The sequence below is a fragment of the Dufourea novaeangliae genome, unplaced genomic scaffold, assembly GCF_001272555.1.
Source record: "Dufourea novaeangliae isolate 0120121106 unplaced genomic scaffold, ASM127255v1 scaffold21, whole genome shotgun sequence".
NCBI classification, from domain to species: Eukaryota; Metazoa; Arthropoda; class Insecta; order Hymenoptera; family Halictidae; genus Dufourea; species Dufourea novaeangliae.
In genome coordinates, this window is record NW_015373910.1 from 6,223,343 (window position 1) to 6,248,474 (window position 25,132).

Below are 25,132 nucleotides of genomic sequence, written 5' to 3' on the forward strand. Positions count from 1 at the left end.
TCTTCTTAAATGTCTTTGCTGCCTTACTCGCTCGAGGGCGACACTGGTATCTCGTCTTGAAAAAGAAACGAAAATGTGTCGAATCTTTCTGTTTTTAAAATTAACATCTTACAAATCCACCCACTTTTCCCAAATTCCCCCTTTCTCTTCTTCTACCTTGTATGTATTTTAAACACGTAGCAGGTATTAAATTTTCAAAATAATCTATAATTATTCGAAAAATAGTTAAAGGTAACTTATAAAAACATCAGAATTTGGAAAGGTTTAGTTTCATCCGAAAAAAATTCGATCAGAAAAAAAGACTGAGAAAACGATATCGATGTTTATAGACTCGTTCCAGGGACAGAAAAATCATCCGAGGGGCGGGCTCCTTATTAGGAAATATAAGGAGAGCGTTTTTACGTGAAATTTGCATCCGAAACGAGCAGGTAAAGTACACGGGATTTCACGAAGGGCAGCCACTCGAAAGTTTCCCTCACTCAGCTTCAAAAGTGCTCCCAATTATTTTCCTCCAACCCCGTCCTGATTTCTCCTCCCCCTGTTCTGGATTGATGTTCAATTTTTTATTTCCCATTGCCTATGCAAATACGAAAAAGAGATTTCCTCCGGTGTAAAGAGTCCGTATCCGGCAACGGAGGGAAATTAATTTCCTTCGTCATCTTCGATGCCACGCCACCCTTGTCCCCTGCCCTTCAGAATAGACTGTTGAAGTTACATAAACAAGGGGTCGGTCGGCAGTGTTCTCCTTCGAGTTAAGTTTTAAATGCACATGATGCAACCATCAGTGAAATCTGATCAACATGTTCCCTTTCTCTTATGATCAGAGAGAATTCTGTAGTGACGTTAAGGGGGTTAAACCTAAACTAGGATTAGGTCGAGAATAAAAGAATTAGGTACACTTGGAATTTTTTGTATTCAACAGAGGAAAGAAATAGAGATCTACTAAATCCCTACATGGGGTATCAGAAACCTTATCAATCTTTGCAACCCACGCAGAACAGTTTTTCATCCCCCTAACAAAGCAGCTCCCAGAAATTGCGCCCAAGGTTTGTAATCTTCATTTCTAGACCCTAACAGGAAGTTTTTCCAAACTGACAGATCGTACATTACTACAAACCCAGTCTAGAATCTTTAAAAGGGAACTAGAATCCAGACAATAGAAAATCCAGGACACAGCCCGTTAATCCTACTACCTACTTAGGGCAAGTCCAATTAATTCCAGGATTAATATTATGCATCTTCAGCGAAGGTAATACCCCGAGACCGTCCGAAATCTTATTAATCCTCGTACCACGAACAAAGCTACCGTTTCATATCCCCCTATCTACCCCCCTGGAACAAAGAAGCTGCAGAAAACAGTGTATATCCGTTCGGCCACTTCATACCCCCAGATTCTGGCAGACGGCTCTTCTGGAAGGGGCTTGCGAGGCAAAGTTGCCGAAGAACATGGTCAAACCCGATGGCGAAATATGCGGAGCGGACCTAAAACAGTACAGAGAGAGATCTCGGAGTATCTTGGCCGGGTCTCGCCGGTAGCTAGGCAACCCCCCCCCCCCCCCCCCCTTGGACCACCTCCTTCTCCTCACTTTTCCTCCGACCTCCGTCACCCCTTCCATCGTACCTCCGTGTCGTCCTTTCCTCCTCGAGCAGGCTTTCTCCTCCGTCTCCACCACCACCACCTCGACCACCGACCCTCTTTCAAAATCCCCTCCTCCCACCGTTCCTTCTCGCCCCCATACCCCCGACGACATCCTCGTCACCCGCCGCCGCCGCCGCCAGGCGGCCACCCCTTTCGCCTGTTCTCTCACCGCGGGTGCGCGGGATCCCCCAGCCGCTGCCGCAACGGCCACGCTGGGGTACCTCAGAACCCACCCAACGCCCGGTATCCGCCGGCTGCCACTCGCCCACCTCTATCTCCGTCCTTCTCTGTTCCGAGGTGCCAAGACTCATGAGAACTCACCCAGAAAAATTCGAGTCGAACCGAGAACCGACGACGACGACGGCGCGCCTCTGAAGCTCACCTGGAATTCTGTCTCTGTCTCTCTGAGTCGCCTTCGTGGAATTTCTCATTCGTTCGATGGATCTTCTGACTTCTGACCTCGAGTAAAGGGCTCTGTTTGATTACACCAGGTACCTCATGGCGTTGAATCGGGAAGATTCTTTCCTTTGGGATGGTTCGAGGTTTTAATGGATTTTAGGGCCTTTCGCTTGTACTTTGGGTTGTGAGGGATGTTTGAAGGGATTTTTTTAGGTTTTGGGAGAGAGAATTAGAGATTTGACTAGAGTTCTGAAGAGTTAAGAACTTTTTTAGAGACTTATATACCTGTGGGTTTGGGGGGTGTATTGGGACAGGTATTGGGACATACTTTATGGGGGGTCATTGATTATGAAGTGAATGCAATGATTCATTACATAGTTCTATATTACTTATGTTAAGTTCGCTTTAATTTGTTTTGAGAATATGAAAACTATAATAAAATTATGGTATCTATTACTAATCAGGAAATTCTAGAAGGTTTGAAAGAAATATTGGTTAGGGGATATTAACACTGGAACCATCAAACTCGTTAAAATGACGGATTTTTAATTTTTTCTGTTTTACTGTTATGTTTTTAATAGATATTTTTAATAGAAATTTTTTAAAAATATATAGCGATACATCAGTCTAACCCAGGCAAGAATAATAAACCACACAGGAAATATTGCAATGTTACATAACAAACCTTTCAAAATTAGGTGCTTTTACGTACCAGTAATAAACCAATACCTCATACGCGAATCCAATACTTCCGCACACAAATTACGTTACCTTCGCGCGAAACCTTGTTAGTTACCTTGTGCAATTTCTTCAACCCCCACCGTCACAGCCCTCAACACCCAATCACCATATACGAACACCTAGACTTCTGGTACTCTATTCAAAGGAACTATTCTCTCGTTGACCGTCGTCTACCCAGGTGAAACTCACACCCCTGGCCAGTACGAGGTTACCCGCGGATGACCCTGAAAATCTTGACACCGTTCACGGTTGGCTCCATTTTGTTTTGCGGTCGGAATGCGCGGTGCGTGCGTGAACGAGGCGGTTCTGCGCATCGTCTTGCGGTTGGTTTGTGGTCCTGGGGGTGGCTAGGCCCGATCATTGGCCGCGGGGGTGCCAGGGGTGGTTTTTGGGGGTGTGGTGGCACCTTGCGGTTTGCGGGCTGATCTGCCATCAGCAGGGGGCGGCCCTCTTATCGACCTTCCATTGGCTCCCCTCAACCCCTAGCGAAACTTCTCGTCCCCCCTCCCCACCCTTCGGGGGTCGAAGAAGTCGACGAAGATGTCACCTGACTTTCACCCTTAAATCTCACCCCCCCCCACCCCGTAACCGCTCGCCACCACCGCCGTTTACGATTATAACTTCAACAGGGACGCGCCACCGTCGTTCGGCGACTAATTACGCTGGGGGCGCGCATAATGAAATCCCGTTGGACAGTCGAACCGTCGGCTTGGGGACGGAATCTGGGGCGAAGTTCGCGCTCGAGACGCGAACAATTATTAATTTTCGTACGGTGCGACTGAGGATGGCCGAGTTAATGAAATTGTTTGTCGTAGAGATGCTCGACGGATGGCCACGGAGTTTTCAGGGGTCGTACACAGAGGTGAGAATTTTCTTGCGTTTAGATAAATGATCTGTAATGTTAATTAGGGTTACGTGAACAATGGGTTGTTCGGAATGCTTGTAACGATTTTGACGGGTTTAAAGATTGTGGTAAGAAAAATGTAAAACACTGTTAACTGAATATACACGGTGTTCCGTTTAAAACAGGCCACCTAAATATTTTCTCTATCTGTGATTATACGAGAAATATTTTTGACGTTCTTTGAAACGTTTCAAAAGATGAATCGGATGATGGCAAAAACTACATACTGTTGTATGTTATAGCCAATATTATTATGCAATGAGCCATGTAAAATATACTACATATTTTCCAGATCAATAGACTTTTCTTCTGCGTTCGGTAAAAACGTAACGAAGTCACGAAATACTACGAATTTTTCGAACCACCCATACAAAGTAATTACGTTTATTTCATCCTAATCTGAAATTTTCAAACGATTAGATGAAATTTGAGAAAATATCGATCGAAGTTTGTGAAAAGGAAACGTGCAGAAATGGTATTCTTTTAAATCACCATTGCGCTATATTATCTGTACCAGCACGCCCATGTTCCGAAACAACCCTCGCCAGGGGGAAGAGCTACTCCCGGCGTTTAATTACGCGTCCCTCCGTAAACCAGGCGAAGGTTCCCTTTCATTAAGGCAATAATTTTAATAATTTTTATCTTTCCGTATAATCTGCCTAATTAAAATTACGCTTTGATCGCGCGCCGCGTCTGGCTACCCTCCTTAAAGCCGCATCCCGACGGCATTTCGAGACGCGGCTGAATTTATGCCCGCGACTCCTGGCCCCCGTGAAACTCACCCCCTCGTTGCTTCCACGGCGTGCAGTATCTATTTCACTGCTCTATTTTAATCATTAAAACGCGTTAAAGCCCCGGTGCTGTATCCCTCGAATTTTTAGAACTTCTAAACTCTTTCACGATATTTTAATTCTAGAGGGGTAGCTACACTTTGTGGTGTGTAAATTATATCGAACAATTTTCTTGCACTACCATTATTAATTACAGAGTGAGAACATTTGGTTTTTAATACTATTTCAGTTCTCAGAATATTTCAGTGATCTAGGGTTAAAATGTTTAGAATAATAGTCGAATGAATTATCCCACTTGTAAGTAACAAGATACAATTCAATTAATGATATTTTGTACTCATTTTTGTATCAATTTTAATACTCGATACACTCGGTTTAATTAATTATCCCCTATCGACCGGTTAATCGGATCCCAGCCAAAGGAAGACGTTCCCTCCTCCCCCCCGAGTAACGCTAAAGGCCTTCGATCCGTAAAATAGAATTCGTCGGAAGAATCCTCCGTTTGAAAGTCCCGTGGAAATCGGCGAAAAGAGCATCACCGTCAGTCGAGGAGGGGCCAGGAGAGGATGTCTTTCGGAATGTTCGAGTTTCCGCGTTATCGGCGCATCCGTCTAACGCTTCTCATTTTACCCAACACTTTTCAAAACTTCCTATCCCCCTTTCTTCCTAGCTCCGTCCTGTTCGTTCTCTTTTCTGGCTGGTTTCTCTCCTCGGCTCTTTTCGCTGTCGGTTGCAAAGAGATCCAAAGGGCGGGGTGGTGCGGCGAGGGGGTTGTTTCGTTGGCCCCGACGAGGAAGAGATAGCGGAAGAAACGCGGGCGAGATAAAGAGGAAACGTAGCAAAAGAGAGGGTGAGAGTGAGAGGTTCGTATTCAAATGTTGATGAAATTGACCAGACGCGCTTTGATCTGGCCTCTTCAAATATTCGCCGAAAGATTGAAGTGAACATCTGAGAAGAGCGAGAATTATCTTGGCCAACGGCCGGGGAAAATGCGGACATCTGCACTTCGCCACCCTCTCTCTCTCTCTGTGTGTGTCCAAAATATCCACGGTGATTATGGTTCCCCGTCGACTCTGCCCCTTTTTCCGTGGGCGATATATCCTGCTGGAAACTGGACTGCCTCTTTCATTAATGTCGGTTCGTTAAGTGCTGTTTTATTTCGGAATTTATTTCACTCTTCCGGACTCTGTAATCCTTTTAGATTATTGCCTGGATTTTTGTCTTGATACCGTCCTTTTTCGACGTAAGAAAATCTTTTCTAGGAATTTATGTACTTATTAATGCAATATTTCACGCATTGTTTAATATTCTATAATCACTGGACTACAAATGTTCATGCAATTATCGATTTTTGTGGACTAATTTACAAAGATTGAAATTCAGTGAAAATTTGATAGTCCTATTAAGCTTTCTAGAAGAGTCAACAAAAAATAAGAACCTAAACTTTATAAAAAGTTAAACTGTACTGAATTTTAGATAAACTGAGAACATTCCATTAAATAGAACGATGGAGACCTATAATAGAGTGGTATTGTAACGACCGTTTCTCTACTAAAACAATTAATCAAAATATGCATTTACAGTCTACTCGATTAGACATCGTTCTTAATTAACATATTTCTTTCACCATCGATTCCCAAACCTCATCTCGAAAAGATCGGTTCTCCGCGATCGGGGGGTAGCGCAATAAACTTCTCAATTCTACGAAACAACACCAAGAAGCCTCTAGAGGGGGGTGAGAAAGATTCTACCGTCTTTCCGAGTGGCTCCGTGTCCCGAGGTGGATCAAAGCGGCATCCGAGGAATCAATTTTTAAGAAAGAAGATGTCGAGCGGATGTTGTCGAGTCTCCTCCTCCACGGGGGTCGACTCCAACCCCTCATCCCCGTCACGCCACCCACACCCTGTTCTCCTGTGTGCTTTTCTACAGGCCATAGAAGCCAACCGAGGGGTGGTTTTGATTTATGGAAACCGGCCGGCAGATTTACGAATATCAAATTCACGTTTAAGAGGGTCGATGTCGAGCTCGCGGACGGAGGGTTGCGCGCGTTTGCCACCCTTAGTCTCATGTGTGTACATTACCGGCGGATTTACAGTGGCACACCCGGGCCCGAAACGGTTCGCGCATAATTCTCGAAGAAGCAGCGAGCTGCTTGTCCGTTCCTTTGCGTGGAATTTCTGACAGTCGTTCGACCATCCTCCCACCGTGGGGGTGGGTTTCTAATTAGACGAAGCTCGGCGTGCATGTGCTCGCGCCAATGAAAACTTGGGCAGTTCTTGTTCTGTCTTTATTAGCGGCGTAGAGCTTCGTTGTCAGTATTTCCGGGATCGATCCTGGCGTAACCGACGAGAGGAGAGATTAATCGCGCTTCCGCGGAGAATTTGATAGATCGATCGGGGGTGCATGTGAACTTCCGTGAAAATTTACCAGTTAATAGTGGGAGGTGTCGAAGAAATTGATCCTGGTATTTGTTTAAAATGAATTGGAATGCTTTGATTATTCGAGTGTTAAAAAACAAAAGAATTTCAAGGATCGTGGAAGAAAGAGGAGTACTGGAATATATTTTCTATTTAATGCAATAATATTGTTTTTCAAGATACTTTTATGGTACATTTGAAGAGTTTCTAAGAAATCGCACGATTCTTTCCCCAGAAGGATCCTCGCGAACAGGAGTAGGATATGAGGCAGCCGCCAGGAGAGAAGCATATTCGCGGCCCCTCCGGTTTAATATTTAAAAGCGCATCTGAAATATGTCGATTCTGGCACATAAACACGGGGGGTGGTTCGAGGACTCCGTGTTGGCCTCGCTGGAGCCACGAGGGTGGGGATGTCCCGGATGATTTATCCGCCGCGTTACTTCCTGACCTGCGAGGTTTACCGTCCTACGAATTTGCATTCTCGTTGGGCGCGTCTTCCTGCGCAAGGGGTGGTTCTCCCTTACGTAGGGGGTTGTTTTTCCAGTCGTACAAACTCCATCGGAGTTTCTTTTAATCATTCAGAATCAATTTAATGAGGCCGAACTAACAGACACATTTACGTCTCAGTAACCCTAACTAGAATATACAGGGTGTCCTATTAAAAAAAAACATAGTTAACCCTGGTAATTTTAAGACATGTTAGAAAATTTTAAGACAAAAAAAGAAATCTTTTAAGGGTGAACGAAGAAAAAAGTCTTCTTACAATAAACATACAGAAATGACGAGACGGTACACCTTGATATTACAACATCCTGTCACAGGTAATTGTTGTTCAGGTGGAATCGGAAGTCGGTAGTGTCCAGAAGCGATCGAACGGTTATTAAATAACGCTTGTCAGGGGAAGAGACCAACGGGCAGTAGCACCGGCTATGGCGGCCGTGTAGCAGTAGAAGGGTGGTTTTTCGGCAAAATACCTCGCGCGATACCGTGCATTCTTGGCTCGGGAGTCACCGCTGCGCGGCCTTAATTAAAAATCCAACGAGCCCCCAAAAATGAGCCCCCTCCAGCCATCCCTTCTGGTCGCGAGCGGGAGAAAAAATCCGTGGACAGAGCGAGGAAAGGACCGTTGAAACTGGTAGGAAAAGGGAGAGGATGGTAGCTGGAGGCCGGAGGGGCGGGCAGAGTTAAGGGTTGCAGGGTGGGCAGGTCGTACGTCGAGGCAGACCGCATTCTTTCGTTTAATTCCCGCGAATTTATAGAAGCGAGAGACGACAAACCGTGTCCCGCAATACCTACTCTCCCCCTTCTGTTGTACGGCCTTTTCCGTGTTCTCTCGTTGCAGACGCACCCTTAAAAAGTATTGCCATCCGGGAAGCGTCCCCCCTCCCCCAAGGGTAGGGGTGTAATTGGATTCGACGCCGTCGTAGATGGGTACGCGCCTTTATTGCGTTCTCCTCGCCTGCACCTCGATGACCTTACCACGGTGTTCGCGCCGGGAAATGTTACGGGGTCGATCGAGAGCATCGATTTTCCCGTTTCTTCCGCAGCATCCCTCTCACAGCGGGATATTCAGATCTGAAGACGTACTCGAATCGTTCGTCACTTTAATGTGAACACAATTGGGGAACGATTAAAAGTAGCATAGGAGTACATTAAATCCTGAAAGAAATCAGGAATAGGGTATCCAGGGGGTTGTAAGGGGGTTTTTTTTCGCCACACGGGGAAAGAAATCAGCGTGACAAGGGGGCTGGTCGCTAATCGAACAGGAAATCTTCGACTGGCGTTGTCAGTTCCGTTTACTCGTGCAAGTGGCAGCGGGGGGTGCGAACAACCCCCCGTCCGAAAACGAGGGTAACCGAGCAAGGAGAGATCGGAGGAGGCGGTGGCTGCTCTGAAATAATTAAACCGGCGCAAGTTTTTACGACAAGGTGTTCATTACGGTGGGTAATTAAGACGCCCCTTAACTAGACCCGCTAACCACCCCCGGGGGTGGTAAACCAACTTCTCAGCCGGGGGAAGGCCTCGTCGGCGTCTTGGAAGGTAGAACCACCGTTGGGGGGTGGATGGAAGAAGGGAAAAGTTTTCCCGTTTTTAGAAGCGGACGGACTATTATCGGTGATTATGTTAGCCGGGGCCAGGGGGTGGGGGGATCCTCGACGAATCGTTTTAAATGGCAGCCCCTTGTTCATACGCAAGCACCCACTTTTTCGGACTTTTAAGCCCGGATGAATCGCCACGATGTTTCAGCGGGGAGCTACAGGGAGGGTCCGAAGGGGTTAAGTAGAGGCTGTCTTCCGAGTAGAATAAGGGAGATGGGGGTTAGATGGTGATAATAAGAGAAAATAAGTGTTTCTTATATAAAAACGATAATATTTTATTGTATGAATCTTTCATGTTTTATGAACAAAAATATGTACATGCAGAAATTTATTTTACAATTACTTTTGGCGTAAAATTAAAATGTAATTAGTGAGTAAATTCGCCATCTTATCTGACCGTTGGGTGAGATGGCGAACATACTGGGCAAGGTGGATATATTAATTTAATGAGTACAATGTTGACATGGGAATAACCCAGCTATTTGATACTTAATGCAAGATTCATGCCACCGAGAAAAATGTAGTAAAATAAATTTGAGTGAAGAATGCTTCCTTTACGTTGACGTTCGTGCATCGTAAAAGCACAGAAACATTTCGTACGTAAAATTTTGTCAGATCTCGTTGAAAATAAGAAACGAAAAAAGATGGAGTGAAAATTAAATGTCGCTATGATACGTGTAGAGTGAAATGAAGCATGTGCAAGAGCCGGGGAGGAATAAAAAGGAACGAAGGGGTTGATATTCGAAGGCAAGTGATGTTAGCAATTTTTTACTCGCGATAAATATTCATTGATATATATCCCCCACTCTGGAACGTTTAAAGCAGGGATCGGACATCTGTTTCCACGTTCACTTTCTATCGGGCGAAATTTCCAAATGTTTGCTTCCCAAATATATTTATTGCTGAATCGTTTTCTGATGGCAAAAATGACTGGAATTTCGTGTTCCACTATTGTGCACAAGCTCCGCGTTCCATTGTTTGAATACATCCGAACTTTTCTGTTAGACACTTATGTTAATTAATAGACAAAATTTCATTTGAGTGGGTGAAATATTTCATAAATAATGTAAGCTGACCTTTACTGGAACTCAGACTAAGATTCAATGAAACTGAATATTGTATCTGTAATAATTTTACACAATGCATTATTTATTTACAGTGATCAGACGTTCGAAGCCAAAGAATTTAACGTGTAAAAAATAATTCTTCGAAGTTTATCCAATACTGAAATGTATTTCAATATGACAAGATTCAACTAAATAATTACTGACACATTGAGGGTCATGTATAGAGACAAGGCTAGTACGCAATTTTCCGACGTAGACGGTTTCTAAGTATGTGATAGGTATTAGGGCGGATTCGAATATCGGCTAAGTCCTTCCTAAGCTGTGCCCTGTCCGGGGAATTACTTTGGCCCTGCGTCCGCATTAATAAGTGACCGTCCCCGACAAACACTGTGATCCCTTGATTTCAAGACTGGTCCCAGAATCCGGCCGTGTTAGCATTAAACTTTACTGCACATAGCAGTCCTTTTAATCTAGGATTAAGCGTAACGCTTCATCAGAGAAGTAGCTACCCACCGCTGATACTCTGATATAGCTGCTTCGACGAGTCATCTGTCCCTCTGACCACACAGCATCCGGAACAATACACCAAAACCATAAACCTGAACGCAAAGACAATGTCAGTTAAAGTATATTAATATCCGTGTGTTCTAGTGTCTCTTTCTCAAGTTTCCACATCTCCACAACAATACCCAAAATAATAAAGCCTAGATGCAGAGTGTGTATATACCAAAGCGTTCACCGAAAAAAAACCAATCTTCCACGGGCCAAAAAGATAAACTTCTAAACAATAGTTCACCCTCCTCGTAAATCTGCCAAGGGTTACCCGATGATGTTCACGGATCCGCGCCCCCGGCTCTGTCTTTCTTATCGGGGTGGGACCAGAGGAGAACACTCGTCTCTTTTGCTCCCAGCTCGCGTGCACTTTGGCTTATTAAGGGCTGATTCACCCTTGCCACCTTCTACTCCCGATAAACCTCGTCTTCCTCGCTGTCCCACAACCGCCGTACATCATTGACTCCCCCCACCCCTCCTCGGAAGATGAGTAATGCTCCCCTCTAGTGTACGGCCCTGCCGACCTGACATGGACGTGGTATAGGACAGATCCAGCATACTGTGTATTTTTCTGTTCTTACGTTCATGGTGTGTAAGTAAATATAGAAATGATTAAATGTAGAAATAAGTAAACGAGTAATGAGTTACTTTTATACTTGTCTGACTATAAATGCCAGCTCTATTCCACATATCCGATCACTATATGCTAGATCTTATTCTGCTTGTTTGAGGCATTTACTGTTTTCTTCTACTCATTCCATCAGGAACAATTTTATTGTACCTGATTCGAAAATTTAGTCAGAACCTCGTATTCACGAATTAACCCGTCAGCGCGACACCTCCATCACAAAGATTCTCAGCTGAAACAATACCGTACCCAGAACCCACCCCATTCCCGTCGAAAAACAATTCATCCCCGACAACCGACTAGCGTAACCGTGGTCCACGTTGCATCAAGCGACAGAACAAAGGCCGGGTCATCGTCGAACCCTTCGTCGTCGTCGTCGGGGGCGCGAGTAAAGAATGCAGAAATGAAACAGGGAACGCGGAGACACCGACCACCGCCATCACGATGGGGTAAATTCCGTGTGGCAGAATTATGGCCCTCGGAGGTGCCGCCGGAGAGAGGTTCCTGTCTCCACTGTTCTTCTCTTTCTCTATCTGTTCCTCTTGTTTTTTGCAACCAGTGTCCCGTCGCGAAAAAAAAAAAACATAGAGATCCACTGGACAAGAGTGAGAGAGATGAAGAATAGATCGCGGACGAAGGTGGCTCGAAGGAGAGAAGGGGGTGGGAGCGCTCCTCCAGGCTCGTTTAAAAAGTGATAAATGCGCAGCTGGGAATATGACTGAGAAAAATAACGTCGAAGGGTGGAACAGCGGCGACGGTAGCGGCGGAGTCGTCGATTGGGGCTCGAGGAATCGAAAAACTAATATCCGCCCCCGGGGGCCGTTTGTTTCGTATTGTTTCGGACGCTCGGCTCCCTGGCGGTTGTCTTTGGCGTGATTGAGTGTCGCCATTCTTCATGGGTTTCGCCGCTTTCTTTTTCGTCGACTTCCGAACACGCTGATCACTGCACCCGGGGATCGCGTAACGATGGCCCACGGAGTGGGGGGTAGGGATGGGCGAAGGCTGGAACCGGCTGCTTGCGGGGGAGGCAACCGTAAGGGTGGATTGTTGCTGGTGTTTCTAGTTGTATATTTTTGGATTCTTGAACTGGAGGATATGATGATTGACAGAATTCATTGACTATCTCATAAAATATAACCAATAGAATATTAGAAAGATCAAGGGAAAAAAATATTAAAACTTTATATTTAGTGACTTAATTCTTTCTGTCTATTTGTCACCCCTTAATTGAACCATCAGATACGCCAAGGCGAAGTTTCTCCGGAAATTCTTCGGCGTTACCGGCGAAATATCGCAAGGAAGTATCAAGAACCGGGGGCGGGTGGGACGTCGTCACGGTGCATAAGCGCGACACTTTGTTCTGCAAGGCGGCTAATGACAATTTAAATGCATGGAATTAACGTAGCCGAAGCGGGAAACGTGTCTGCGGGGTGAGCACGCGAGAGTCAAATAATATCGTTTCCATCCCCTATGGGGACGCGCGTCGATTCGGCTAACTAGAAACTTGCCCCGAGACTCGACCGCGGGGGTTCACCGACAAAAAATCTCGTGCTGCAAGCGAATCGACACTCCCGCTGATTTTTTTCCATCCCCATCTCCCCCTCCTGATCGATAATTGGCGCTTCGGTTACGTTTTCGAAACTGGAAACTATCCGAAAAACGTTTGGACACCGCTCGAACCGCATCACGAGTCTGCCAAAAGTTACAGCGGGACCATTAAACTAAATAAAGGTAACATTAATCCATATGATTATGTTTGTATTAGCTTCAACATACTGTAATTAATCCTCAAAATTCGATTCAGGTATAGTACCGTTGATAAGTGTAGGTACCACTGGTTTGCATGAAGTGTTGTTCCGTGAAAATTGTAGGTAAGGTGTACTAATAAATCGACCACTATTTCTTTACGAAATTGATCTTCGTTTCTGTAGAGATCAAGGAGTACTAACTACAAAGAGTACTTCTGAGTAAACTGCGGATGTTTATGCAAATTCACAATTTTAAATATTATTTTGTAAAGGTGAAAATAAATAGAAATTTGTTTCCTGTACTGAATGTCTTAATATTCTGATAACAATATATGAATATCATTAAATATGATTAGATTCTTTATTTTAAGACTTTCTGCATGTTACAATTTGTTATGAATTCATAAACATCCGCAGTTTATTTACGAGCAGTAATGTTCCAGACCAAGTAGAATAACCCCGTACATGATCAGACAATCAAAATCCCGCTAAAAATATACACCATAAATATTAAATACAGGAAATTAGAAACCGTAAATATTTATATGAAAAATAAGCAAAAAGAGCCTAAATCAGCCTAAATAAATCCTACCACGGATCCAGTCATAAAGAGGGCTCATTAAACCTGCGCGAAGTTTCCCCGACGTTGGAAATTCCATCGGGCGGAAGTCTCGCGTTCAGCCAGCTGATCGTTCGACGCTCATTCTTGCGGGGGGTGAGTGACGCAACTTTTAATTCGATCAAATTCGCAACAGTGATCGGCCCCCGTTGTTGGGGGGTGCTCGAAGCAGGCGGGGGTGGCGCGAGATGAAACGAAACGCAACGGCTGCGTAACCGAATTTAGCGATTTTTAATTCCCGGGCAACCATGGCGTTCCGCCCCGATCTCACTCTCTCTCTCTCTCTCTCTCTCTGTGTCTCTCTTTCTCCCTCTCTCTCCAGTCAATACTACAAGGGGCGAATCACCCTAAATCGCTAATAAGGCTTCGCAAACCTCTGTACATCCCACCGACAGGGATTCCCGCGCCTGGTTCTCATTCCGGATGGTAATCCGGACAGATCTGATCGGACGCCTACGCGAACAAGGTTTCTCCCTCCCACGCGCAATCCACTTTTTCCAAGACGTTTTATTAAGCGTACAAATCAGCAACTCGTTATCGTTTCAATTTATTCAAAAACAAATCGTTTTGACTGATCAAAAAATTCTTTTCCTGTTTTTTATGAGAACTTTAGAATCTAAAATAATTGAAACGTTGGGGATATATTTAGCTGCTATCTATAATGTTTACTGATTCGTTCATGAATTGTCGTTTCCGTCAGAAATTTATGCAGGAGAATTTTTATCTATACACTGCATGGCATAACTATGAAACCACCCTGAAATTTCCGCTTCATATACATATATTGTGGTTAAAATAGAAACGAACCAAGTATACTGAAATAGTGTTGAGAAATAATGATTCTCTAGAAAAGTATAGATTATATTCCCTAGAAACGAAGTGGCTTGTTTTTATTTCAACCACAATATATAGGTTTTTAAACATAAAAAGTAATAAAAAAAAATACCTATGAAATATTTTCATGAGAACTACAATTTCACAGAGTTGTAATAAAATGATCGATTGTCAATTCTGTTGTGAGTTCACGGTTGCTACGGGGCCGAAGATTTTGAGCCATAAATAACCGAAAATTCCGCTCCGACCTCTACAAGGGTGGTCGGCCAGGGCCAAGCAGTGTCAACTCACACGTGTCGGTAAAATTTTTTCCCTGCTCCTCGAGGAAAACAATGCACATTGTACTTTCCAACTCGAGGCAACGGGTACGTTGGTGGTCCTCTTTATTTCGGACATTCTCAAGCCGATGCACGTGATATCTGTTTCTTATCTCGAAGCAGTAGGTACCCTGGCAATAAATTAACGGGCTACGCGCCTTGGCGAAACTGCGCGACAGTTTTTTCCTTCCACTTCTGCAAAGCACGTGTTATCCTAGAACAGTTGGTTTCTTTTTACCTGAATCTTGTCGTGGTGGGAGTGAACTCACAATGTAACGATGGGAAACTGCTTCGGGGTAGAGGAAGCCCTTTCGGAAAAATTCTGTCAGTCGGTTAGCAATCGGGCAACAGAGATGTTCAGTTCACGGGAGTATTACAGAAAAACATCTGATAAATTGAAAACAATCTGCCTTTTCCGGGGCCACGAATTTTTCTAACGTAGGAACAACACGTTGGATTAAAAATACATTAAGTGATTGTGTCGGGTGATCAGTGTTAGTGGTCGTGTAGTGAAGTGACTACGTATTCGGTGGAATAACCAGAACGCACTTGACGTTACAACCCTTAACTTCGGCTGGTGAGGTATACCTGCGATCACCTGCGAACTAGGCGATACCCTGCCATAAACCGTTTCAGCAGTCGATGACCAGGATCGGTCCAGTGACCTAATGACACAGGTTTGCAAACTGCAGGTGAATTTCCGAAAGGGTGAGTTCTAATCAATTTATTGCTGATTATTATATTTTTAATATAACGGAAGCTATGACTTATTTCCGGTGATAATTCTGCAAGTTTCTGTACCTAACTTTTTCTTCGGGCTTTTTGAAGAAACTTATTCATTATCAGTAACATTGTTGACCGTTATTAAACTACGAATTTTTATACCAATACCGAACTACGATCACTTCTCGTTCATTCTCTGTTATATTACCTTTTCGTTCATACGTTATTTGAGAAGGATATATGGATTGAAAATTTTAGCTTGGTTTTATAGTTATACCACGCAGTGCATAGGAAGAAGCGATGGCATTTTTATTTCGTCGTGGATAACTGAAATTCTATTAATTACTAATTATTTTTATTGTATCGTATATAACACTCAAAATAGTTGTGAAATATGTAATTGTGTTTCTATTTCATAGTGGAACTAACTCGTTTATAAAATATTCGTCGAGCAGCCGAATTTTCAAAGGTTCCGCGTTGCACTCCGATCATTTTTCAAGCAAATCGTCGGACGTTCGTCAAAGCGGGAATTAAAAGGGGGAGGTGCAGAAATATACGAGGGAATCTCGTATAAAGTGGCCGTTGCTTGGGGCTAATACTTGGCGCCGCACCGGCCGAACAAATCTTCGTGCATCAACGTGCACGTGAAATGGATACGCATCGGTCGTAATTCGTGGCCGCAGAAGTGCAGCGCAATTAATTCTCCCGCTGCAGCCTGGATCTCCGCAGTCTTTCCGCGTTTCGGCGGTGGGTTCCCGCGCAGACCCCGGCCTTTAATCTCGAACCGTCGGTGCTGCATCGCGGGACGGAAAACGTTGATTCTTGGTAGAAATAGTCCGCCATTCCCTGGAAAAGAGTTCTGCAATCTCGTATAAAATCATACGATATTCAATATAATAAAAAAAAAAAGAATAGTCACAACATCGAATGGAAACCAGATCGTTTATACTACAGAACTCGTAAAATATTTTTTTTTCAAACTAAAACTTAAAGATATCTAACAGTTTATTTCGAGTGAAATTAGAAGCTTGATCGTGACACGGAATAAAAAAATGGAACATTGCTTTCATGGAATATTATATTTTGATATTTTAAAATATGTGTTTATAGATTGGGTGTAATATTCAACGTGAAATAGGTCCTTCACTCGTTCCACAGAAAGCAATTCAGAATCTGTAACAAACGAGCAGAGCTTGTGTTCGGGCGAAAATCAATCGAAGGGTATAAATAGAAGCGAAATAATTTAACAAACTGATTATACAATCAACGTCCGACTGTGATTCAATAAGTCGGAGAACCACTGGGTATTGATGCTCGATCAGGCAGCCCCTGGAGGTTTAATTAAATACAAGCCCCCAACCCCCCTGGTTCCCGTTAGCGTGGCCTCCGCTTTCACCGCCTGTAAAACGAGCGATATTTTTCACGAAAACCACCTCCACGGCCGGTGATCTCATATCTGGCCTCGGTATCACGAGTCAGACGTCCGGATCCGATAAAATTATTAAGTCCTGCAACGGGGTTCCTCGACCGAATATTCTTCCCTCCCCTCCTCGTTGGCTATTGAAAACTGGGGGAAACTGATCTCTTGTCCGTTTCCGTTCTCGAGAATTTGCCAATTTGGACTCACGAAACATTCGGATGAATTTATTTTCTTGTTCTTAGTATAAGAATCTTTTGGAAATTAACACAAATTCGAAGAGATTATACATAAAATTTGTAGTGTTGTAAGTAGTACAAATCAGTAATTACCGTGGCCTTTTCATTACACAGAATGAATTATTAGAATATCTTGATGTATCCGGATTTCAAAATCTACAAGCTTATTCAAGCTAGAACCTTCCTTTAGTCGATATTAAAACGAACAAGAATCGAATTGACTACACGTCCATTAAAAGAGGGAGCAATAGTATCCTCACAGCTACGTTTTACCCTCTTCAATTCTTCTTCGCTTACAATTAAACCACTGCCCACCTCCAGTTACAATAAAACAAAATAATACTAGCAATTCCAAGATAGTATCCACAAAAAAGTATTCCATCCCTCGATTATCAAACACATCAGAAATTCTCTATCTTTTGTTTCACCCTATAATAGATCCTTCTCCCTCTTCATCCACTATTACCCCACTCGATATGAACATTACACACATTTAGCAATCTCAGAATAGTTACAAACTAACAATCCAAGCAGCAAAAATGACAGGAACGTAGGATCAACAAGACCCCATTGTCTCGTCTTCGGCTAGATCCTCTTTCGGCACAGGGGGATATGTGTGAGCGTGATACCAAATTAAGCTGATCGCTTCGTCACGGTACGATCCTGTCGTACCTATGGGCGCGTGACGTTGGTAGCAATGTTGCCGGGGGATATGACAGGCGCGCATGGCACGGGGCGTTGCAACACCCCCCGCGTCAAGAATTCATGCAGCCCCCGGATGGGGGACCATAATTAACCGAATACCGATACTCACCGGCTTACCCGGACTCCATCTGCGACATACGTCGCCTATGTATGTATGTACATGCGACGGGTGCGTGATTGTATATACATATGCGGCCTGGCGCGTAATTCTGCGTGCACCTGTTCGCGCGCGCAAGGTATGCACCTGTACCGGCCGACCGCCGGAAAAATCTTGGGCTTGCACCACTGAACCTCGGGAGCCATAGTATATGCAACACTCGGTATTCTTCGATCGTGAAAGAATTTTTGTCCAACAGTGGAACTTTATTAACTTACGATCCGATGGATTAATAACGCTGGAGGGGTGGGGTCCCCGTAATTTAAAGGTGAGATGTACTAAAAAGAGGAATATTGATGGTGTGATTATGAGATAGATGGTTAGTTTATGGATAGATAGTTTGAGTATGAGTAGACTGCGGATGTTAATGCAAATGTAGAATTTCAGATACTAATATCTGAAAATCGGAAATTTTGTATTGGAGGGTTCTAGGTTAATAATACCACGCGAATAGTTTTAAGCTTTATTAAAACTTTTATTTTATTACATTTTCCAAGTTAAGAGGATTTTAAGTGCATAAATATCCAGTCTAATTACGACAATCAATATCCGTCTACTTTTTACGATAAAGAGTATTGTACGTAGTGAATATCCTGGTAGTACCATGACAGTCCGTTTTAACTTTGTCTGACCAGCGACAGTCGCATTCCACTTCACCTGACCGGGTCCACCTCCGAATAGATTCATCAACCCAAGGATATTCCCTATCCAAAAATAACCTTCTACTAAACCTCTAACGCAAAACTCACATCCAGGTGAGACACCTGTCGACGCCTACACACGCTTCTCGGAGCCTAAGGCCTCCTCGCCAAGTCGACGTCCCTCTGCTCCGAGACTCCTCGCTATCTCGGCAATCGCGAGTTACACAAGGGGGTGGGCTAGAGGTGAAGAAGGGGGTGGCTCAGGGGGATGGGTCGAGAGAAAGGTGGCTAGATAGACGCGGAACGGGCAACGAAGCGGCGGGAGTGCTCTCGCGCGAAAGACAAGGAAACCGAGCGAGAGAAGGCTCGAGTAGACCCTGGGGGGTGGGGGGTGAGGGTGAGTCGAGGGTGGCTGTACGTCGATAGAGCGGCGCGCCACGGAGGCCAAGATACGACACCGCCGCCACCGCCGGCAGACCCGTAAAGGGGCGGGGGTTTTCTCCGTCTCGCCCTTGGCTCACTCCATCCTCTTTCTCTATCCATCTCCCTCCCTCTCTCCTGCTTTCGCCTCAGTCGAAGGGTTTCCAAGGGGAATGAAGCGGGTGGCGACGGGAAAGGCGGTAGCCAAGGGGGATGAGGAACAGCTCCTCGTTCCTTTCGAGGCTCCCGCAAGGAGCACGACAGAGACGCTCGAGCCGTGGTGGTGCGGTCTCCTTTCCGCTCGGCTCGGTTGCTTTTTTTTTTGTAGCTCGGCAGATGTTACACACCGGGGCGACGTGCACCGTTGCCCTGCTCCTCGATGCCCGGATCCAACGTAGGTACTACCAAGCGGACGGAATTTTTAATCGGTGTCTGGCCTCGACGGTTCTCTTGTACCACTTCCTACGATTTACGATTTCGACTTGGGCTGGGTTTGTTTCTTTATGGAATCTTCAATTATAGTATGGGGCTGTTGACCTTTTTTTACTACTGGTTCTTCTACTGCCATTCGTTCCTGAGGAGTTAGAGATGTTAGCGAAAAGCTAGGTTAGGCTTTTAGGTTCTTAGTTTGTCGCACTCATTGTGACATTACTGTACGACCTTCTCTTTGGTATTATTGAGACTTTCTGAGTCATTAACTAGATCTATGATCTCTTCCGTTTCAATGCTTGAATTCCTTTCCTAGAAGATATGTGACGTGATAGAAACAGGACAATGCGCAATTGATTACACTGGCATCAACCTTGTATCCACGCTGAAATCAGGGGCTTGCGTTTAGATCGGCGTTGAATTGCTGAATGGAAACGCCGCGGGCAAGATGAGATGTATTATCGTGAAAACGCGTTATTGAGATCTCAACGGGGTGGATTAACCTCCCTCAACAGTTTGGCAATGCACGGGAGGCCTGCGTCTGTGTGCGTTCCCGAACAATCGGGAATTTCCTGTAGGTTAGTTTGACACGACGGGAAAATAGGTATCGCGGAATCCGGGATCCGAGGAGGACTGGAGCTGTCACGAGCTCGCGTTTAGACGACTTTATGGCCTACCAATAATTACGTATTTCCAACGGTGTCTTCATTCAATTAACTCACTTCTGCATTCAGGATCCCAGAACATTGCACTAACCTTAAGCAAACGGAAATGAACCTCTTTTTCCAATCAAATTCTTATACACTAGTGTTGCGACGCAAAGTGACGATCGGTCAGATTCAACCTTTCGGATGTGTCGCGCTCTCAGAGTAAACTAATACTCGGAGCGGAGGATCGAAGAGATGACGAATAATGAATATATGTGCTGTACCAATAAGTTCTTTTATTTCACAAGACGTAAAATATATCCAGTTATAATACTGATCGTGATGTGAACGTATTGGTTGTTGTGAGTTCTCCTTGGTCTGTCGAAGTTCTGTCTTCATACAGGGTGTCTCACCCGATTTTGACATCTTGATTTTCTCGCTACTGTTGCTCGTAGCAAAAAATTTTTCAGCGGAGGCTTGAATGCTATCATGTGGAGCATATTCTGATGTTAGTAGTTTTTTCGTGAGTAGACGCGTAAAGGTCATATAAAGATCAACTTTGTTTTTTTAAATAGAATGAGGTATTTTTTAATACGTCACTCGATGCAGCTGGACATTCGTTATAAAAAACGCACTAACGTATGTATGTCGAAAAGTTAGTAGTTCAGGAGATATTTCAATTCAAATAATTGTAAAACACCATTACTGTCGTACTTTATTACCATTCCAGTAAATAAACGCTAACGTCTTCGTACATAATTATCCAATCCGCCAACAAATTACCATAACAAAATTTCTATAAACCTCGCGGTTAATTCCATCGAATTCATCTCTGTACACATAGTAGATCTCCTTAATCCCGTTCAAACCTCATCAAACGGTGTTCAACAGCTCCCGCGCGATATTTTTGCCCGTGGACAGGACGAAGGGGCTTCCGCAAGGATCACGAGCGCTGGTCAGCTGGTACTCGCGATGTACTTGGGGAATACGCGCGGGCCCTAAATCAGGGCTGATATCCTCGAAACAATTCGACCCTCGGAGGATGGTGTCCGGCGGCAGGCGCTAGCCTCCCGGGTAGCACGGAAGAAGATTTAATTAAGCCGGGACCGATTTATCTCTCTGACAGCTAACCCCGTCCTTTCCACCCGCCCTCGTCTTCCTCCTCTTTCGAATCCTCGACCCCTCGGAACCAACCACCACCATCCCCCTCGTCCCCCCTCCACACGACACGTTCTAGGTGCCCGGACTTACTCGAGATGGGGGTGGCTGAAACCCTTTCGAGCCGTAGCACGACAACACGTAGGTGTTGCTTCTATCCGCATACCCTTTTATTGATACCCTAACTGGTCCCGGATGACGATAAAACGATCGATAAACCGATATTTCGGACGCTGAAGCTGTGTGTAGATGCTTGCGTCCCCCCTTCCTCTAGGGGGGGGGGGAAGGGAGTTTGTGAAATTTGAGGGGATGTTTGGTCTGCTGCCTTTTTAGACTCGCGCTGCTGGCTGCACCTGGTGTAAACATTGGACTCGCCGGTGGGAGACAGAGTTCAGCAAGTCTGAAAATGCTGCGGTGTATTTAGAAAGTTTAGTGGTTCTGTTAGATACTCGTATTTTTTGGTAAGTTACCACTAGAATTAGTTGGTGCACTTTTTTACGGTGGAGACACTGTGCTTGCGTTCGATATGAGTTTTTACAGGGCTCAGTACTTTGGAAAATAATTTCCTATTCACTGAATGATATCTTTCATCTCATTTTTCTAATGAAATAAATAATAACAGATTCTCAATTGATTGCCAAAACACTTCAAATTCGAGATCAGCATAAATTCCTTCACACAATCTACTCTAGAATTAATTCTTTGAAATAGGTACTGAAGAGGAATTCATAATACATATTTTCTTGTAAATATTGCGTGATAATTCTACTGCGAGAAAATGCAGGGAATGTTTCGTCCGCGTAAAAAGGGTGGAAAACGAAGATCGATCACGATCGTTGATCTTTACTATCAGGCAGTTTCCAGCACGTATGATCCCCATCCTTCGGACCGCCTCTCTGCGTTTCTCTCCTGAGGACCGGTGGCACCCTACAGCAATTATTAATTAACGCTCCCCTCTCAAGGCATTAACGCGGCTAAGAGCAACCCCCTTTGCATCTCTGCCGACCCTGTCGACCTCCTCCGACCCCTTGCCATCGGTTCAAAGCGACACGAAGTAACGGTACACCTTGGGCTATGGAACGACACGGGGGTGGAGAAGGTCCGACTTTGTTCCACAAAGAGACGGACCACGTCACCCACGCGACACACTGCGCGATCTAAGACGCGTGAACTTATTACCTGTCGTCGTCGAAGCTCTGACATTTCGTCTACGCCCACACGGTATGACGTGGAAGGTGTAGAAATGTCCTGGGAGGCGTTATGCTTGACTTGTACTACTGAATTGTTTCTGAACTGATGAATAAATTCATGGGAGAATATTCTATCCTCTATTCGATGCTTCTGTATTGTAAAATGAAGCTTCGTAGATTCGTTTAGATAGAAATTAACGCTGGAACTACCAAAACCGTGAAAATTACGAATTACAGATTTACTATTTTACCATTATTAAAATTATAAGGGTGCTTTTGACGGAATCTATGTTGGCTTTAGTTTACTACAGACTTTATTTTGTGGTGTATTATGCTAGATGGTCTGATATATTCTGTATATTATTGTATTATACAATTTAATTTAGTATACATTCAGTGCTGGTGATTCGACAGACACCACGTCCACCATTCTAAGCTTTAAAATTTCCACCGAATCTCACCCTTCCTCTGATCATCGATAAATTATCCCGAACGTTCTAACAGTAACAAGAAGTTCCCGCGACTCGGCAGAGGAAACGACGTTTCGCGGCGGGGTGGGAACGCGTGAATCGTACGCAACACGCGAGATCCCGTGACACCCGTAGGATAGGATCCCAGCCGTAGTAGCAGGGCGGTCCTGGCGGTCCGCGTACCGGGATAAGGATTTATAGTTTAATATCTCGGCCGGCTGGGTCGTCGTCACATTTTCAACCCCCGAGAGAAACTATACACGCGAGCCAAGCCACCCTCTAGCCCCCGAGGCCACCCCTTTTACGGATTCTCCTAGTCCCCGAGAAACACCCACACAAATACACGTGGCACATACATACACGTAACCGACCGCCTCTGTTTCCGCCACTGTGTGTCTCCACTCTGGTCGAGGCAGCGTCGTGGATTACCGAGTCAGGATTCCAAGGAAGATTTGTTTCCGTTTGATGGGGCCGTTTAGACGTGTAAATGCGCTCGTTAGATTGGAAACGCGTGCTCGGGATCGATGTACCGCTGCGAGGAGGAGAGGGTCCATGGTTCCTTCGAAGACGAACGGTTTCGAAGGAGGAAAGGGAGAGAAAAAAAAAAGAACACAAAGAAACGGGATGACGGTTTATTGGAGGTTCGACACTGTAAAGCGACATCTAGATGGCACGTGGACGCACACCGGAAACGATCAAACGGGACGTCTGGAAATCGGTTTCGTTCGGAATATGCTTTGATTTTGATGAGGATATTTTCTTTGGGAGACTTCAATTAGTAATTATGAAGAATCTGCTATACGCCGGAGATTTCGGAATAAAACTGATGTTTCAGTTATTCGTTAAATACACCTCGTCCTTTTGTGTCCGGTCACGGAAACGTTAGCCAACAGCGGTCGGTTTAATATGAGTTTCCAATTCATCCACCCCTCTCGAAACGGATTCACTTCGAAACGGACGAGAGCAAGAAAGAAAGTCAGTGGCCGAGCGAAACCGTGCTGGGGCCGTATATATCCGTAGCGTGCGCGCCTCGATTAAAAGTTTCGTCGTGGCGGTCGACCGCCCGTGGATCGAACTGGCCTCCCGCGACACTTTCAAATTCACCGGATAAAAATTCCCCCCGCGGAATTAATCGAGCTCGTAAACAATTTGTCCGACCAGATGTTTCTTTCTCCACTGCGAGGGGGAAATGCTGTCGATATACTGTCGAAACATTTCGATGTCGAAGCTTGAATATATAAATCAAGAATCTATAGTGAAGGAATATCAATTAAGAAATCATACAAACCTGATTATTACACTTTGAAAATTCAATTGGAATAAGTGATTCCATTTTTCGGTATTCATGAATCTGCTTGAAAATCCTTAGAGGATATTTGTTGGAATCATAATCGTGTCTGGTTCGCGTAAGAACGATTTTCACCCCCCCCCCCCCAAGCCCTCCCTATGAACCGTCTATGAAATGGCCAGGGTCGTAATAAAAATTTATCGTTCTCCTAGACACTTTTAGTAGGCACCGTGGATGGTATTCTCGTTCGACATAACGTTCTATCTGACGAGGTGGAAGAAAGGTTTGTTCCTCGGGGCGGCTGGAACGCTCTCGGCGTTCAACCCCTAAATCAAGCAAACAACCATCCCCCTGCCCCTCCGAAAACACGAGAGAGCCCGAGCAGTTACGCAGCCGGTTGGTCATTTGCGGTCCCGGCAATGTCCAGGATTGCGATGTCGCGATTCCTCGGTCTCTCTGTCACGCGACTTCTCATATTTGCCTGTTAAATGTTCCGAAATTATCAGCTTTACCAAACATTCGCTTGAAATACCGTGATTCAACCTTCTATATTGCCCACGTGTGAAAATAGACTGTTACTCCAATCCCTTGGAATCAGAGATTGTTTTAGAAACTTTAATCACTTAGGTCTGAAAACCTCAGAAATTTAAAAATATTTTATCAATAATACAAAAGAATTTCAGGAGGCCGAAGTAAACCTGTCTATTTATAGCTTAATTATTATTTTTCTCCTGCGAAATTATACCAAGAGGAATGTGGGTAAACGCTCCGAGGACTGAACACTTAAGAAATTTAGTATTTATTAAAGTCGAATTTTAAATGATTAAAAAGATAGAGAAGAAGTGATTAAAATTTAGAAAAATTTTTTTTTTTTCCATCGAAATGTCGCAAAG